This window comes from Phyllopteryx taeniolatus, chromosome 2 (genome assembly GCF_024500385.1).
Source record: "Phyllopteryx taeniolatus isolate TA_2022b chromosome 2, UOR_Ptae_1.2, whole genome shotgun sequence".
In the NCBI taxonomy this organism is placed as follows: Eukaryota; Metazoa; Chordata; class Actinopteri; order Syngnathiformes; family Syngnathidae; genus Phyllopteryx; species Phyllopteryx taeniolatus.
In genome coordinates this window covers 20,017,346-20,035,586 of record NC_084503.1, presented here as the reverse complement: position 1 = coordinate 20,035,586, position 18,241 = coordinate 20,017,346, and the positions used below count along the sequence as shown (strand labels likewise).

At 41.5% G+C, this 18,241-nt stretch overlaps 1 protein-coding gene and 1 long non-coding RNA gene across 2 annotated transcripts in view; one reads left to right on the top strand and one right to left on the bottom strand.

The window, feature by feature from the left end:
- The window catches only part of LOC133473049 (uncharacterized), a 6,121-nt gene extending 1,311 nt beyond the window's left edge, over positions 1-4,810 (top strand). Inside the window, exons 3-5 of the long non-coding RNA XR_009786957.1 lie at positions 828-964; positions 4,370-4,500; positions 4,582-4,810. This is a non-coding gene — a long non-coding RNA (uncharacterized LOC133473049). The remainder of the gene's footprint in view (positions 1-827; positions 965-4,369; positions 4,501-4,581) is intronic.
- Positions 1-18,241, bottom strand: part of LOC133473033 (protein kinase C-binding protein NELL1-like) — a 262,509-nt gene that overhangs the window by 224,047 nt on the left and 20,221 nt on the right. The gene's annotated exons all lie outside the window — the stretch shown is intronic.

The window sequence follows — 18,241 nt, the reverse complement described above, 5'->3', positions numbered from 1 at the left end:
CTTAAATACTCCACTGTGACATAGTAAAACTGTTCCGGCATAAAAGGGATACAGATCCTCCATTCTGCTTGACCTAACAGCCAAACAGGACAACAATAACAAAACAAAAAAAAGAAACTTTTGCTTAACACATGATGTCACCAGCGGCACGGTGGCCGACTGGTTAGAGCGTTAGCCTCACAGTTCTGAGGTGCGGGGTTCAATCCCCGTCCCCGCCTGTGTGGAGTTTGCATGTTCTCCCCGTGCCTGCGTGGGTTTTCTCCGGGCACTCCGGTTTCCTCCCACATCCCAAAAACATGCATTAATTGGAGACTCTAAATTGCCCGTAGGCATGACTGTGAGTGCGAATGGTTGTTAGTTTCTATGTGCCCTGCGATTGGCTGGCAACCAGTTCAGGGTGTACCCCGCCTCCTGCCCGATGACAGCTGGGATAGGCTCCAGCACGCCCGCGACCCTAGTGAGGAGAAGCGGCTCAGAAAATGGATGGATGGATGATGTCACCATTGAGGCAACAAAGATGGCAATATCCGATGTTTGGGCTTTATGATGGCAATATCCGATGTTGGGCTTTACATATGTCACAACATATTTGTATAAATACTGTAAAGAATATACATGTATTTAACTTTTGCTCGAAGACACCAGTCACAAAGAAAACAACATTTGAGCAAGTTTGGCTTCAAACCAGTATGTCATCAACCCATAGTTATGCTCATTATTGCAGCATAAACAGGAAGTCTGCTAACCTGTTTTCCGCGTTTGGTCACATGACATTCCACACATAGTGGATGCAGTTGTAAACTGTAGGTACCATTTTTCTTTTTAAGAAACAGGGAGAGCACATTTTCAAGTAAAGGAGGCCATTTAGTGCATAGGATAATGCAGCACTCCCTTGGGGAAATTCAGCCACCATCGTTCTCTGCTTGGCCTTCAACACCAAAAAAACAGCAGCTCAATTATAAGGGTGAGTGTTTTTTTTTTTGTTTTTTTTTATCAGTTTATTTTGTGTTTTTCCCTTCATTAATTAGTCTTTGCAATGAAAGTGTGCCAACCATAGCTTCTACAATATAACGTTCCTTTTTACTTTTGCCAAATATGGGAGAATTTATATAACATCAGGACTAGTAAATTATTATTTCTTGTACATGTGCATAGTAAGGTCTTTTATATATGCTCAGTTAGTAATAATAAAAAAGCACTCTTGTCTTCATACCCGTTTTTTTAAATTCTGGGTTCCGATTTACCTCATGCATTTATAGTGAACTTTACAGCTGTCAATCAAAATCAGTGTTCCAGTTTTTATTTAAATATGTCTATGCCTTTGGAAAGTGATTGTGGAAAGTGACTATTACCTCCGATATGGACCAACCAGTAGAAGTGTAAACTTCATAGTAGTTGTAGTGGTAGACTTTTTATGAGCGCGGTGGCTGCCAGTTTTGTTCAACCTTTACCCATTGCATACGTGTCTTCTATAGGTATATTTTTCTAAATCCGTCTGGACATGTCTTAAATAATATCGTTGATCTGAAGCCCCACCCCACCAAAACACATTTGATTTGATTACCCATTGTCGACAAAATGATGTGACTACCAACTAACATCCAGCCCCCCCAAAGCCTCAGGCACCTCAAAGAGAAATACAAACATGAGTACTGTATTTCTTAGGTCTAAGTGGAGTTAGCCATTAAAGTCTTGCCACGGTGCATCACTTAAGGTATAAAATTAAAAGGAACTACTGGTATTAAAACCATAAAAGAAAATCTCTAACAATCTTCATCATGAGATCCAAGCAAAACCTAAGCAGCACACCCACACAGTCTCGACTGAGGGAGAATCTCTCTACAGTCTCATGGCCACACAAACTAATTCACAGTCTCAGGAGAAAACAGTGAGGGCAGATAGATTCACCCAGCAGACAAGATGAGCGTTGCAGGCAGGAAAAAACTTTTTTCCCCACTCCTTTTAAGTTTCAATTTATCACTGCAATCACAAGCCTAGCTGGTCTCCCAACAGCTTGACGAAGTCTTACAGATGCCTTCTGTAACTGTTCCGCAAGACTTTGCTCAGTTCCAATGAAGTATTATCACTGTAGTTAGCTTCTGTCTGGTCAAAAATGAAGAGCCCATCTCCAAGTGTCATAGCTAACTAGAACATTCCTGTCCTGGATTATTGTTTTTCCTGAGGGCAAAAAGTAAACGAGGGGAAGTTTTGAGAGGGTAATTTTTCCACAAAACATCTGACAAGAAAATGCTTCATGGCTTGTATCGCTTCTGTTTTTCTGTGTACAGTGCTTAAACCAATACTACACACAAAACTGACTGGCTGTATGTAAGCATTAGGACCTAAAAACAAGTGAGACAATAAGTACCAAATAACCAACCGCTTAATTCAAAATCAATTATTAGTCTTTGTTAAATCAAATTCTTAGCTCAGCTGATGTTTGTCTTGATGGAGTACTGTGCAAAAGTGTGTATTCAGATACATGCCTCTGACTACGTAAAAGTAAAACAAAAAACTAAACTAAATGCAGTTGTGGTAGGTAATTTTCAGGATGAATACTTCAATCATATACCCCTCTTTACGGTGGCTGGGAAGTACAATACACTGTAAATTGTGAAACACTTTTGCATTTCAGAAAACAAATTAATATATCATTTCAGAAAACAAATTAATAAAAGCCGACGCAAATTACTAGTGACACAAACTGGAAATGGAATGTATTATATCACAGATTTTTGCGTTATTAGGGATCCCACGCCCTTGCTTGGCAAGACGCGCCCGCTTGAACATGATTGGTTCCTGCATCGCGTGGAGGGTAGGCTGCGCAGATGTAATGAGATGACCAATTGACTCAAAATGCATAGGTTGAAGATAAGGTTTATGATTTAAAGAAATGTGATAAAGAGCAATATAAACACCTATACAGGCTCACTCTTCAGGGAATCCATATATACAATCGCTCAATGTACGGGGGTGCATCGGCAACTCTTTTTTTGCGATGGACCGGTCCAGTTGCGCAGTGTTCAGCAGGCTTTAGGGTTAATGGCATTTATATTAATGTCGCCACACGTAATAAGTCAGATACTTCTTTTAATGTCTGAAAGTAGCAGGGCACGTTCTACCGGGATACAGCAGCCATTCCCTTTCCAGTTTGTGTTACTTGTAATTTGTTTTGCCATTTGTTAATTTGTTTCGTGTTTCATTAATTTGTTTTCTGAAATGTAAAAGTGTTTTGCTTTTTGTTTATTTGTTTTCTGATATGGAAATTAGTTTCAACTTTTGTTGATTTTTTTTTTTTCTGAAATGTGTCTCACAATTTGTTATATTGTTCTGCACTTCTCAGCCATCGTACTTATTGTTAACCGTGCAGCAGTGATACACTATATCCCGAAATTATTAAAAAGAGCTGTTTATTTGTTTATTAAAGACTAAGTATTGCATTTATCCAGTTACTCTATCAGCTTCTCAGTCGACAAATACAAAGGAGAAAGATCACAATCCTCTAATATTAGGTTCTCAGCAAACGCATGCAAATTCATGTAGAATTTTAAATCAGTCATCTCATTTCTAAATACAGTAGCTCTAAATCTTTAGCCAGCCCCATACTGTAGCACAGAGCTCATAATTCATGCTCATTTGTGGATACGAAAATATCCTAAAGTAGACGGAAAAAGCTCTGGCATTCTAGTTTCTCTCCTGTGACGTATTCCTTCAGTTTCAGTCAGGGGAGGAGACATCCTCTCTACGTTTAAAGCTAGCTAGCTATCTAGCTAGCTAGCTAGATAGATTTTTGATCTTTAATCAAAGCTATTTAAACATTTGCATATAACTCTGTGTTTATTATAACGAGTAAAATGAAAATAGGAGATAAATTAAGCAGGCAAGCTTCGCAGTTAGCGGTATAGCCCACGAACATACACACACGTCTGAATTGCTTCACTGTATTTATTTATTCATGGGATTTATTCATTGTATTAATTAATTATATTTGTTGTTGTATTCAGTATATTTCATTGCATTTTAAAGCCTGACTAGGTACTAAGTATTTCAAGTCAGAACGTGGTGCGCCCATTACATTGATGCGGTATAACACAAATCTTACTACAGAGATTGTAACTGTACAGAGGGGGGGACGCAGGTGGGTCCTGGAACCGTGTTAACCGAACCGCCACTGATCTGACATACACAATTTCCAACAATTTATTATTTATTTTTCAACGAAGTCAAATTTCACCAATCAACCAAAAACAATTTTAGTTCAATTCAAATTACTTGTCATGGTCTGTCCCTGCAGTTCCGTCGTTGGAGCTTGGGTAGCGCTTTGCACCCCTCTCGCCCTCTTTCTCTCTCCCCCCCTCTGTTTTCCCAGTAATGAGCACCACCTCAGCCCCCCTGGAATGGGGGGCTACATTTCCTGTAGCCAATCAGCACTCTACTCTGCCTGCATTTAAGCCTCCTTAATCCGAGACTCCACTGCCAGAGTATTAACGTTCTCCCGTGGTACACCAGCTCTCTGACCAACACGTAAGCTACGCCAGTGCTCACGACACTTCTGACCTCTGTGTTTTTCCTTGTCCTCAGTGCTCCTCCCGTGTTCCCCGCCGTGTTGACCTCTTGCACCACGCCGCCAAGCCGTCCACCTGCTCACGCTACCTCCTGCCACACGTTCCCTGTCTTGACAACCCGCCAGTACGCCTCTAGGATCCATCTCCATATCGTCTTCAATAAACCTTTCACCACAAACCTCTCAGCCTCCGCTTGCTTCTGGGTCCAGTGAAAATCGAATCGTGACATTACTTCTGGACCTTATTTCATTTCATCCCAATTGATTGATTACTTTATTTAAACATATGAACATACATATATATATATATATATATATATATATATATATAGCTAAAAATATTTATGTACGTGTGAGCATTAGCATACAAACATCTGCACCTCTGATTTAAGTCAATTTCTTAAAGCAGTATCTTCTTTTCCTGGTTTTTGCATCAAGGCTCTACATGATTGTTCTTCAAGTGACAACCAGTGACTCTCTCACAGATGGATGGCCTTCATTTCTCTGATTTTCCTCTTTGTTTACCGTAATCCTACTGTGCTTAGTCTGAATATTTGTGTCTGATAAAGAGTTGACAACTTTGTCAAAGGACACCCTCTCGATATGTTACCTCATTAGATCCGTGACACGCAACACGACACCTATTGCCTACCAGATAGAACTTAAAGGCTTTTTTCATGTTTACACTCAGGTTATTTAGTACTTGCAAAGGGAAGGATCTTCAACTGAATCATCAATGTTTTATCAATTCAGATTTATGAATTTTTTATCAGCCAAGAGATTCTTCAAATATGAGCCAAGGCAACTTAGGGGAGGCATGCTGAGAGCTTGACAGTGGTTCTAGGCTGCTTTATATGCACTCCTTCAAGTGCTGCTCCCTGTCTCTTGTTTTTGCATGAACAATGTTAACTTTCTTTGCCATTCTAAAAGCCGTGTTCAACATTTCTTGCAATTCGGCTAGGTACTGCACAGAAGCAAACTACATTATTCAGTTGTTGTTTGGGGCTGCATAAAACATCTCTTCTCCTGTAGACAATGTGACAAAGTGTGGTTGGCATTTTTTTTCTGAACGGGCATTGTGCCTTGGTGCCTTAGAGGATTTTAAAACTACATTGACAATGCTGCCTCAAAGTCACCAAATGATTGTGCCATATGCTACCCGCCTTTTCTGTTTTTTTTTTTTTTTGGTCACACTCAGTAGTTAGTATCTTTAGTTCCAGCTCCAGCCCTGTTCTTCAGGCCAAACTTTTTACTCTTTTCTGCAGAGCCTCCATGAGCAGCTGAAAACAGGCTAGCTCCTCAGGGACAGTCTGCTGTGGACTTCATGCATGGCTGACACGCTGGTTAGGTTCATGTGTGGATGTTCACAAAATAAGGGAATAAAGACCTAATGACATTTTGCGAAGTGGCAGAAAAGGTTTGGCATAAAGGCTGTTTAAATTCTGACAGATGCCAGAGTGAGTGCTCTGAATGATCTGCAAAAATCTAGTCCAATGGCCCATGCTCATATACAAATCTGGCATCTAAAAATAGACCAGAAAAGCAGAACTTGTAGTTAAACAATGTATCAATACACCACAACGATTGTGTGTATTCAAGGTTCTGCATAATTATATTAGTGTTCAAGTTTATTTAAAAGATACATTTTGAGTTTCCTGCACTCCTGCGTTACATGCCTTCTTTGCTACACTCCCGAACATTTGACATCATTGTTTCCTCCAAGCAGTTGTGTAGTAAATTGTTGATACCCACATGCAGAGGAAGCTCTTTCAGTTTGTGATTTTCACAGTGCACAGTACAATTAAGAGATGGCAGTTGAGGTCATCTGTGGAGGTCAACATGAAATCAGGAAAATCATGAATTCTCAAAGATTGGTTTCAGAACCCTGAGAACCACACTTTTTATTTTTTATTTTTTTAAATTAGCAAACTCAGAAGGTGCGGTTTACTCGTCATGTAAATAAGTACTTGCACAAAAAAGGTCGGAGGAACACCCTAAAAAGTGGGGGGGTTCGGCTGTTTTGGGGCACTTTTTCACTCCGAAGGGGCACTTTTGTCCTTCAAAAAATTTTGTTGACAGGGGTGGTAGTTCTGATCAAATTTCTGCTGACCTTTTTTTTTTGGCCCGGGGGCAACTCAAATAAAGGTCTTGGCCCCCACATGGCGGGGCACTTTAAAGTAGGGGCGCTTAAGCAAAATTTAAGTTTGTTGTCATATGATAAACTTTAAAGCTACATTTCTGGAGAGAAGGGAAACATGTACATCGCAGTGATTTTTCATGAAATATTGAGTTTGGCCCGCAACTTTGTCCCAATTTTTTATTTTGGCCCACCGTGAATTTGAGTTTGACACACCTCAATGAACCTACCATGATTTGATTTTTTTTTTAATGTGGGAGGAAACCGGAGGAGCCGGCATGGTGGCCGACTGGTTAGCACATCTGCCTCAAAGTTCTGGGTACCGTGGTTAAAATCCCAGCCCCGCCTGTGTGGAGTTTGCATGTTCTCCCCGTGGCTGTGTGGGTTTTCTCCAGGCACTCCGGTTTCCTCCCACATCCCAAAAACATGCGTGGTAGGTTGATTGAAGACTCTAAATTGCCTGTAGGTGTGAATGTGAGGGGGAATGGTTGTTTGTTTATATGTGCCCTGCGTTTGGCTGGCGACCGGTTCAGGGTGTACCCCGCGTCCCGCCCTAAGGTAGCTGGGATATGCTCCAGCAGCCCGCGACCCTAGTGAGGATAAGCATTAAAGAAAATGGATGGACGGCAACCGGAGGTACCGGAGAACACCCACGCAGGCACGGGCAGAACATGCAAACTCCACACAAACACAAAATGTGTATATGTATGTATGTATATGTATGTGTATATATATATATATATATATATATATATATATATATATATATATATCAGAATCATCTTTATTTGCCAAGTATGTCCAAAACACACAAGGAATTTGTCTCTGGTAGTTGGAGCCGCTCTAGTACAACAGACAGTCAATTTACAGAACACTTTGGAGACAAAGACATTGACAAAAAACAATTGTGCAAAAAGATGCAGAGTCCTCTAGCACTTAGAGCAGTTCGAATGACTAATATCGCAATGGTCCGGTGTGTGTGTGTGTGTGTGTGTGTGTGTGTGTGTCCGTGCATGCGTGAGGATAGAAACACGAATAAAATGAACCCTAGTTTTTAAGAATTGGACAAGTTTTAAGGATTTTATGCCACTTTTTATGTTGCAAATTGGCCCAAATTCACCTGTCTAGAAATTAATGGAAATGAATGGGAAATTTGTGACTGAAACCTTGACTCTTTGGTAGAAAAATGCCCGTCGTATATTTCGTATGTTAGTCGTAGTTTTAACAGGCCATTTTCCCATTTTTCAATGGCGGCGTCCGCTCGATCCAACTCATTTTCCAGGCCAAACAGAGCAAGCGCAGCGTCAGAATTACATAATTAAAACGTCACAGAAAACAAAAATAAGAGTTCACGTCCATATAATTTTCAATCATGTCTGAATCATATGAATGTGTTTTGGATGCCAAAATTGAGGAACATTTTTATCTTTGTCAGAACCACAGAAAATCTCATATGAATTGAAAATTCAGTGCTAATTAAAATAATAATGATAACAGTAACATCTTCTGTTTTTCTTCATTGTAAGTCTGAACCTTTAGTTCTGCATTGTGGGTTCTAAATAAAACTCTGTAAAGAAACTGGATCGAGATCGATTAGCTTCTTGGATGTCCTTCAGCACCAAACTCACGGTACCCCCACCCCATCACCCTCGTCACCCCCTCAGCCCCGCTTTTGACTGTTTGACAAAAGGCATGTGTGTTCCTCCCATTCAATGTCTATTGTTGCACAAAATGAGGCTGGGAAAACAGCTCTCATCCCCTGAGATGGCTGTAAACTACCACGTCATTAAATGTCAACTAAAACAACCAATCTTCAAATGAGCTAATCATCATGCAATCATGTTGATGGGCAGGCTCCTTAATCATGTATCCACAACAAGTCACATTGTTGATCACTCCAAAACCTGTGTAACATTTTCCAATCTAGAATGTTATAAAGAGGATAGAGACAAGTGGTGGTAAAAACAGGTGGTGCAGCAGGTGCAGGATCCAGAGCAGCACTGGAAGATGTGATAAGGACAGGTCATAGAAGGAGAAGACACAGGGAGAGATAATTTGAGCAAAGGTAATTTAGAGGTGCTTCTTTATAGAGATAATCTCTTAAATCTTTGTGTCTCCAAAAACAAAATCCATGACATGCCCTACACATGTGAGCATGTCACATTCATATGTAAAATGCTTTGTGTTGCATTTCACTGTATGAAAAGGGTTTCATAAATGAAATTCAATTGATTGAGTTGTATGAACGTTTATGTTTTATCAATTAAAATTAAAATAACTGGATTAAACCCTCAATTTGTGTTGTTCAAAACCTTTCAGTAGAATTGGGATAACATTGATCAAAAAACATTTTTAAAAAAAATCTGGTTTATTCTGAACCCAGCAGTTAGGTGTATTCAGGATAGATTTCAGGAACAGAATGAAATTCTAACTGGTCAACGAAATAACATTTATCATGCAGTAGATATTTTTCTCTCTTTTTTTTTTTACTGATTTTCAAACCATACATTTAAAATTAGAGTACTTCACACTACTGCGATTGGCTGGCAACCAGTTCAGGGTGTACCCCGCCTCCTGCCCGATGATAGCTGGGATAGGCTCCAGCACGCCCGCAACCCTATTGAGGAGAAGCAGCTCAGAAAATGGATGGATGGATGGATACTTCACACTACGGACCGGAAATAAAATAATCCTCTCAAAAATTGGAGAGAAAGTTGGAGGTGTGTTTTCATTCTCATGCTGGCTCAGGGGGGGGGGTCATTGAGCTCATCACAGAGAGGGACATTCCGCTTTGTGGCAATAATATGCATGACGATACAAGCACGTATTATGTTGCACATTCCTTGGGTTTCCACTCAAAAGCAGCTGAGGAATGCAAAGCGTCTCTTCAGAACTACATTCAACCACTCAGTTAGTTGGCTGGGTTATTAATGTTTCAAGGTTGAAATTTTAAGTTTGAATTTAATTTTATTTGGCAGGTAAAATATATTGTAAATGGGGTATTGTACATATTTTTGAATGTGCTTTTTGTTTCTCCAAATAAATACAAAATGAGTGACGCCATGCTCACTATTCAACCAGTTGTTTTTTTAAACACACTTTGTAGAGCATTCATTATCCTGATTTGGTAATCTTAAAAGTTTGGATCTGGATCAAACGCCTGCTTGCTCCAACTTTCAAAAAACATGCATGTTAGGCTAACTGAAAACTTTAAATTGTCCACTAGTGTGAATGATACTTTTTCTACATGTCTGTTCTGTTATTAGCATGGGACGAATTGAAGTAACTGAGTGTGTTGATACTTTTCTTAAAAGAATGCATGACTACAACAAATGTCTTTTCAGATGTTACCCTTGTTTGCCAAGACAAATGATATCCTCTTTCAAGAAGTTAATGTTAAATTCAACGTAGTACAAGCTTAAAAAAATCTACAGGATGTGCGTTGTCGTGTGTGTGTGTTGGGGGGTGGAGGCATAATTGGGTGGATTTCCATTCCCTGAGGTGTAGTGTCACAGTGACACATTAACAGTCACTCATTTTGCATTGTCAAGTTAATGCTTTTTTTTTTTGTATTTTTTTTTTAAATGAACTACAGACCAGAATGTGGGAGGTGCTATATTTTCTGCTCATCCTGGTTAGGGTCACGGGGCGCCAGTCAGTCGCAAGGGCACATATAGACACGGACAACTATTCACACTCATATTCACACAGTCACTGTGTCATGGGTGTGTGTTCCGGTTGTTGTTTTCCCCCTGTCTCGTACACACCTGCTCCTGAGAGCATCTTCACCACCTGTGCCTCGTTCACCCTAATTACCCCTTGCATTTAACCTCTGTCTCATTCTTTCTAGTCGCCAGTTTGTTGTACCTTGTCGTCGCGTTCCAGCATTCCTTGTTTCCACGTCACAGACTCACAGTAAGACTTGACCCTGTTCCGATTATAGACCTCCCCTTTTTGCCTCACCTTTTTGGATACCGTTGCCTTTTTTGGATTGCCTGCCTGTTTACCGACCTCTGCCCATATATTAAACCTCTCCTTTTGAAACTGTCCATTTGTTTTGGAGTCGTGCATTTTTGGGTCCTATCCTCTGTTCCGTTCATGACACACTGAGTAGGAACTGAACCCACACTGCCCGAACCAAAGTCAGGCGAGTGTACCACTACACCATCAGTGATCCATCTTGAATTTGATACCTGAAATGCGTTACAAAAAAGCTGGAACAGGGGCATGTTTACTATGTTACATCGCCTTTCTTTTTAACAACACTCAATAAACGTTTGGGAACTAAGGACACCAATTGCTGAAGCTCTGTAGGTGGAATTCTTTCCCATTCTTGCCTGATGAACAACTTCTGTTTCTCAACAGTCCAGGGTCTCCGTTGTCCTATTTTGCATTCATAATACGCCATATATTTTCAACAGGAGACAGGCCTTGACTTGTGGCAGGCCAGTCTCGTACTCGCAGTCTTTTACTACGAAGCACGCCGTTGTAACACGTGCGGAATGTGGCTTGGCATTTTCTTACTGAAATAAGCTGGGACGTCCCTGAAAAAGACCTCACTTGGGTGGCAGCATGTGTTGCTCCATAACCTGTACTGTATGTATTTTCAGCATTAATAGTCCCTTCACAGATGTGCAAGTTATCCATGCCATGGGCACGAACACACCTTTACCATTACAGATGATAAACTTTGTGCTAATAACAATCCGGATGGTCCTTTTCCTCTTTGCTCCGGAGGCCACGACGTCCATGATTTCCAAAAACAATCTGAAATGTGGACTCGTCGGACCACAGAACATTTTTGCACTTTTCATCAGTCCATCTTAGATGATCTAGGGCCCAGAGAAGCCGGCAACGTTTGTGGGTGTTGTTGATAAATGGCTTTTGCTTTGCATAGTAGAGTTTCAAGTTGCACTTACAGATGTGGTGCCAATTTGTATTTACGGACATTGGTTTTCTGAAGTGTTCCTGAGCTCATGTAGTGATATCCTTTACACATTGATGTCGTTTTTTGATGCAGTGCCGCTTGAGGGATTGAAGGTCACGGGCACTCAATTTTGGTTTTCAGCCTTGCCGCTTACATGCAGTGATTTCTCCAGATTCTCTGAACCGTTTGATGATATTATGGACCGTAGATAACGAAATCCCTAAATTCCTTGCAATTGTACGTTGAGGAACATTGTCCTGAAACTGTTCCGACTATTTTCTCAGGCACTTGTTCACAAAGAGGTGAAGCCTCACCCCATCTTTGCTTATGAATGACTGAGCAATTCAGGGAAACTCCTTTTATACCCAATCATGGCACCCACCTGTTCCCAATTAGCCTGTTCACCTGTGGGATGTTCCAAACAGGTGTTTGATGAGCATTCCTCAACTTTCTCAGTCTTTTTTGCCATCTGTCCCAGCTTTTTTGGAACGTGTTGCAGACATAAAATTCTAAGTTAATGATTATTTGCTAAAACCAATAATGTTTATCAGTTTGAACATTAAATATTTATCTTGTCTTTGTAGTGTATTCAATTAAATATAGGTTGAACATGATTTGCAAATCATTGTATTCTGTTTTTATTTATGTTTAACACAACGTCCCAACTTCACTGGAATTGGGGTTGTAGTTTGGCTTTCACTTTTGGTCAGCTGAGATAGACTTCAGCTCAACCATAACCCTCAACAGGAAGAAGCGATACACAGAATAGATGGGTGGATGGCATTCATAAACTCTCAGGAAAAAGCGTTATACTTTTAGGGGTACAACATTTAGGGGCATGACACTGTCTTTTAAATTGTTGACATGTCACTTGTAAAGCTTAAGGATTGTTTTACCCTGCCATGCACAAACACAAGGGTGAAAGGTATTGTTTTCGTCATTATTTGTTGGTTAGTTTATTTGTTAGCAAGGTAAGTGAAGGATATAGAAGTTAATTTTCTCATTTTGCCATTTAAATCACAATGCAACCTTCCCCTCGTCCCAGAATACAATTGCCATCCATCAATTCATAAACGCTCTATTGTGGGCCATACAAACAGTTCAACTTTTCAACTGAATAGCTAGACTCGACTGAGTGCTTTTGATACTTTCTAAACAATGCAAACATCCTTCAACAAATCTCACTCGAGGCCAGACATTTTCTATGAGCCACACAAGAGTTACAAAGAGTATGACAGGTTTTACCCTGCATGGTTCAAGTGAAACCATTCCGAATCGTTTCGGTTTAAAGTGGAACAATTTGGATGTGGGTCATTTTCATAAACCGTATTTTCCGCACTATAAGGTGCACTTAAAAGCCTTGAATTTTCTAAAAAATTGACGGTGCGCCTTTTAACCCAGTGCGCCTTATGTGTGCACTGAGTTCCAACATCTGTAAAAATGTGCGATTTTGGAAAGCGCTCCACTTAATTGACTGTCGGACCATTTCCCGCCGACATAGGGACATAATACGTACACTTCGTACGCTGGCAGCGATAAACCAATTAGAGAACATTACGTACAGTACGTACGCTTTACCTCAGTCACGCCTCCGGTAGGTATACTGTACTACCGGCATGCTGCAAAACAACATTTGTTTGGCTAAGGACCCCCGAAAATGGCATCAGCGACAAGACATGCTTACGAGGCACAATTCAAACTACATGCTATCAGTTACGCGGTTGTAAATGGGAATAGAGCAGCCGCGAGAGAATTCAAAATCAAGCACAAGAACAGCCGGGAGAAGCGTCTCTATAGTCACCAGTTGACTGAAGCCAATAACGATAGCAGAAGACATGAAGATCGAACACTTTCAAGGAGGTCCATCTTGGCGCTTTCATTTTATGAAAAGGCGCCATCTCGCCATCCGCGCAAGGCAAGGACTACCGTGGGCAGCAACTAGCCGGCGAACTCCAACCGCTGGACATTGGTGTAAACAGGACGTTCAAAGTGAAGTTGCGAGCGGCGTGGGAGCGATGGATGAGAGACGGCGAACACACCTTTACTAAGACTGGGAGGCAGCGCCGGGCGAGTTACGCCACCATATGTGAATGGATTGTGGATGCCTGGACTAAGGTATCTCCTTTGACTGTTGTCCGAGCTTTCGCGAAAGCCAGCATCATTGCTGAACAGCCACCCGGCAACGAGACTGACTCCGACGAGTATGAGAGGGAACCCGGCATGTCTGATGGAGAAATTGCCCAGCTGTTCAATTCAGATATAGACGATGAGGACTTCGATGGATTTGTGACAAAAGGTTGATCAAAATAATGTGAGTGTATTATTAAATACGTAGTAGAATAAAGTTCAACCAAACTCACTGTTTTGCTTCAGTTACCTTGTTCTAGCATGCGCCGAATAATACGATGCGCCTTATGTATGGCTTTAGTACAGAAATAGACCCCGTAATTGAAACTGCGCCTTACAATCCGGTGCGGAAAATACGGTAAAGTTATCAGTAACGTTAAAGACAATTAGAATTAATTTTTCCTAAATTATTTTTTCGCCACTTTGCTTTTCAAATAAATAAAACAGCCATGCTGAGTCCTATTTTCATAAATGTTACTATACTATGCTATATACTATACTGTATACGATACTATATACTGCTTTTTATAACAGTGCATAGCGGAAAAGATACAAACAGCTTCATTAAAACCGTGAGTTCCACAGTTTATGTGTTGCCCTTCAAAATCTGCTGATACAAGTGCATAAATGATCCTCACTACTCATTAAACACCATTAACACTCTTGTCTTTATACAATCATAGTAACGGTAAAGACGGTTGTTTCAGCTATATGAATGAATATGTATGAACGTGTTTGAACTATTTATTTTGCTGTCTGGTGTTTTGTGAATGCAAAATGGCTGCCTCATCCTGGCACTTCAGTTAACAGATCCCTCTGGCGTATTGCACCAACAAAATAAGGCTCTTTCCAGTAGGATTAATGGTAAAGACAGCTTGGGTGACAAAGAAGGAACGTTTGTAAAAGAACCCAAAAAAGGAACTAAAATGCATTTGTGTTAGTTTGCATGAAAAAGGAAGATATCAATATAAATCATATATATCCAAAAATGGAATAGCATCTTCAGAAAACGTTACAAATCATACTTCATTACGTACAATTTTCACATTTTCTCCCCTGGCTTTACTCAAGTACTGAGCTACAAAGCAGCTTTTTGGTATTCACACTCCTCATTTGTGGTAATTTTTATGTGTTTCTGAACTGTATATCCAGCTTCACGCAAATTAACAACTGTTAAATGGAGGTACTCTGCAAGCTCTTTTGTGCTAGTTCACATCAGGTAGTTTCTTAAGGAGAGAAAACTCAAAACTGGTGTGTGTATTTTAAAAGGCAATGCAGATTTAAGCAACACTTCTAATCTTACAAATTGATGGCACGCTAAGTTGGCTAACTCGTAACTCCAATTAGTTCTTGAAGAAGTGGGTTCACATACTGTTTCCACCTTGCTCTGTGAATGTTTACATTGTGTGTCTAACAAGTGCTTAAAATGACTGTGATTGTCTATTGTTGTGCTGTGAATTTGAGAAACGATCAGACCACATTTTAATACCAATTTATGCAGAAAATTAGGTCATTCAAAAGGGTTCACATTGGGACCCAACCAGGCGCATCTCAAAGAACACACCCTAACTGAGCCGAAATGCCCAGCATGACGCAGACTGGTTTGCCAAACATGCGCAGTGAGCCTTGCGTTTGCACGAAAATTGCCGCAGATTAGCCATGAAAATAGCCCAATACACCGTTATCAGTCTTTGCACATTTTCAGCAATTACCTTCAAACATGTACAATGTATTCCTAAACAAATCTCTCAATTCACTGATATAGATTGATTTAAATAGTTTTAAAAGGTAATCAATCGATTGTATCGATACTAGGATATAATGCATTGGCTTTACGCACAGCATACTTTAGATGGAGGTATTTCTTGTATTTCCGAGAAACATGCTTGTAATTCCTTTCACTTTATGTTTCAGTCAGCACAAAGCAGTTAGCACAACACTACTTTTGTTCTGTCTCTTTTCTTCCTCGTATCCTATTCTACGCCCCACATCTAGGATACGTTTGGAAATTCAAACTGCCGCTCTCACTGCGCTTTGAGAGTGCAGTGTTCAGAGAAGCAGAGTGCACTCCATTTTCGATTAATTTACGAACGAGCGTGTTGGCCATTGGAAGGGATACGTCAGTGCGTCCGCCATATTGAATGTGTCAGTTCTGCCTGTAAACATCCCATCATGCCTGACGCTTCGGCCGCTCTGTCTCTTCAGTCAGAGCGGTGGGAGTGCGCGCCGTCACTCCCAGAGCGTGGTGCTCTGAATAACCGAACAGCACACTCCAACAACACTCTGAGTTTCCAAACGTTCTGGAGTATAGAGAGAGTGCTTAGAGTGCATTTCCGAACGTACCCCGAGTCACACCTTTCCGTAGCACCCCTAGAGGTTGGACAAGACACCACAGTATCTGTGTTTTGTTTTTTTAAGCACTTTTATTGATGTTTAAGACGTTGGTTATTCTACTGGATGGCAGATGAGAGGGTGACAAGTGAGAAACTATCAATAAGGATGCGTGTGGGTGACTCGCGGCACTCGTCATCCACGTTGAAATCTTTCAAATTGTCTCCCTTAGCTTAGCTCACTAGCCGCTAACATGACACAGACCAGTATGCAGGTAATTGTTTCACAGCCACACTGGAGTAAAAAGTTATGAAATCAATTTCTATCCATTGAATCATTAATCAGCCACAAATTGAATCGTTGCTAAAACAAATCATTACACCCCAATTTATATATGTATTCATACTCTATGTGCCTATATATACAGACCATATCAAAAAAAATATTTATATCATGGAAAAGTTTATTTATTACCATAATTCCATTCAAAGTCATAGATTATAGATTCAGGGCCCACAATTTAAACAATTTCAAGTATTTATTTTATTATTTTTACATCATTTGGACTTCCAGCTCATAAAACCCACATAATCAGGAATTAAAAAAATTCAAATGCTGTGAGGAAATCAGCCCAAATTTTGCAGGCCATAAATGTTTTAAACTGTGTCACACATTAATCATCTACTAAAGTCAAACCACCTGCACAGGTTTCCCCAGTTGTCATTAAATTGATTCAGTTTGGTTCAATTGTCTCAGTTGGGTTCAATATTAGGAAGACTGCAGGCTTGACAACTGGCCAGAAGACCATCATTGATACCCTCCACAGGATGGGTAAGCCACAAAAGTTCAAAACTAAGGAGGATGGCTGTTCACAGAGTGCTGTGTCCAAGCATATCAATGGAAAGGCTAGTGGAGGGACAAAATGTGGCAGGAGAAAATGCACCAGCAAAAGAGATGACCATGGGCTTTAGCAGATTATCAAACAGAGAAGATTCAAGAATCGAGCAGAGATCCAGAAAGAGTGGAATGAGGCGGGAGTCACAGATTTAATAAAAACACCACATTTAGATGCATCCCCTCCTTGAGCCCGTCACCTTATCGTGGTGGAGGGGTTTGTGTGTCCCAATGATCCCAGGTACTAAGTTGTCTGGGCCTTTATGCCCCTGGTAGGGTCATCCATGGCAAACAGGTCCTAGGTGAGGGATCAAACAAAGCAAGGCTCAAAGTCCCCTTATGATGACGACAAAAAAATGGACTCAGGTTTCCCTTGCCCGGACGCGGGTCACCGGGGCCCCGCTCTGGAGCCAGGCCTGGAGGTGGGGCTTGAAGGCGAGCGCCTGGTGGCCGGGCCTGCAACCTCGGGGCTCTCGGGACGTGGAATGTCACCTCTCTGGCAGGGAAGGAGCCAGAGCTGGTGTGTGAGGTCGAGAAGTTCAGACTAGATTTAGTCGGACTCACCTCCACGCACAGCTTGGGCTCTGGTACCAGTCCTCTCCAGAGGGGTTGGACTCTCTTCTACTCTGGAGTTGCCCACGGTGAGAGGCGCCGAGCAGGTGTGGATATACTTATTGCTCCCCGGCTCGGCGCCTGTACGTTGGAGTTCACCCCGGTGGACGAGAGGGTAGCCTCCCTCGGCCTTCGGGTGCAGGGACAGGTCCTGACTGTTGTTTGTGCCTATGCACCAAACAGCAGTTCAGAGTAACCACCCTTTTTGGAGTCATTGGAGGGGGTGCTGGAGAGCGCGCCCACTGGGGACTCCATCGTTCTGCTGGGGGACTTCAATGCTCACGTGGGCAATGACAGTGAGACCTGGAAGGGCGTGATTGGGAGGAACGGCCCCCCCCTTGATCAGAACCCAAGCGGTGTTCTGTTATTGGACTTCTGTGCTCATCACGGATTGTCCATAACGAACACCATGTTCAAGCATACGGGTGTCCACATGTGCACTTGGCACCAGGACACCCTAGGTCGCAGTTTGATAATCGACTTTGTGGTCGTGTCATCGGACTTGCAGCGGCATGTCTTGGACACTCGGGTGAAGAGAGGGGCGGAGCTGTCAACTGATCACCACCTGGTGGTGAGTTGGCTCCGATTGTGGGGGAAGATGCCGGTCCGACGAACCCTGCCCCATCCCTGCTTGTGTACAACTGAGCCT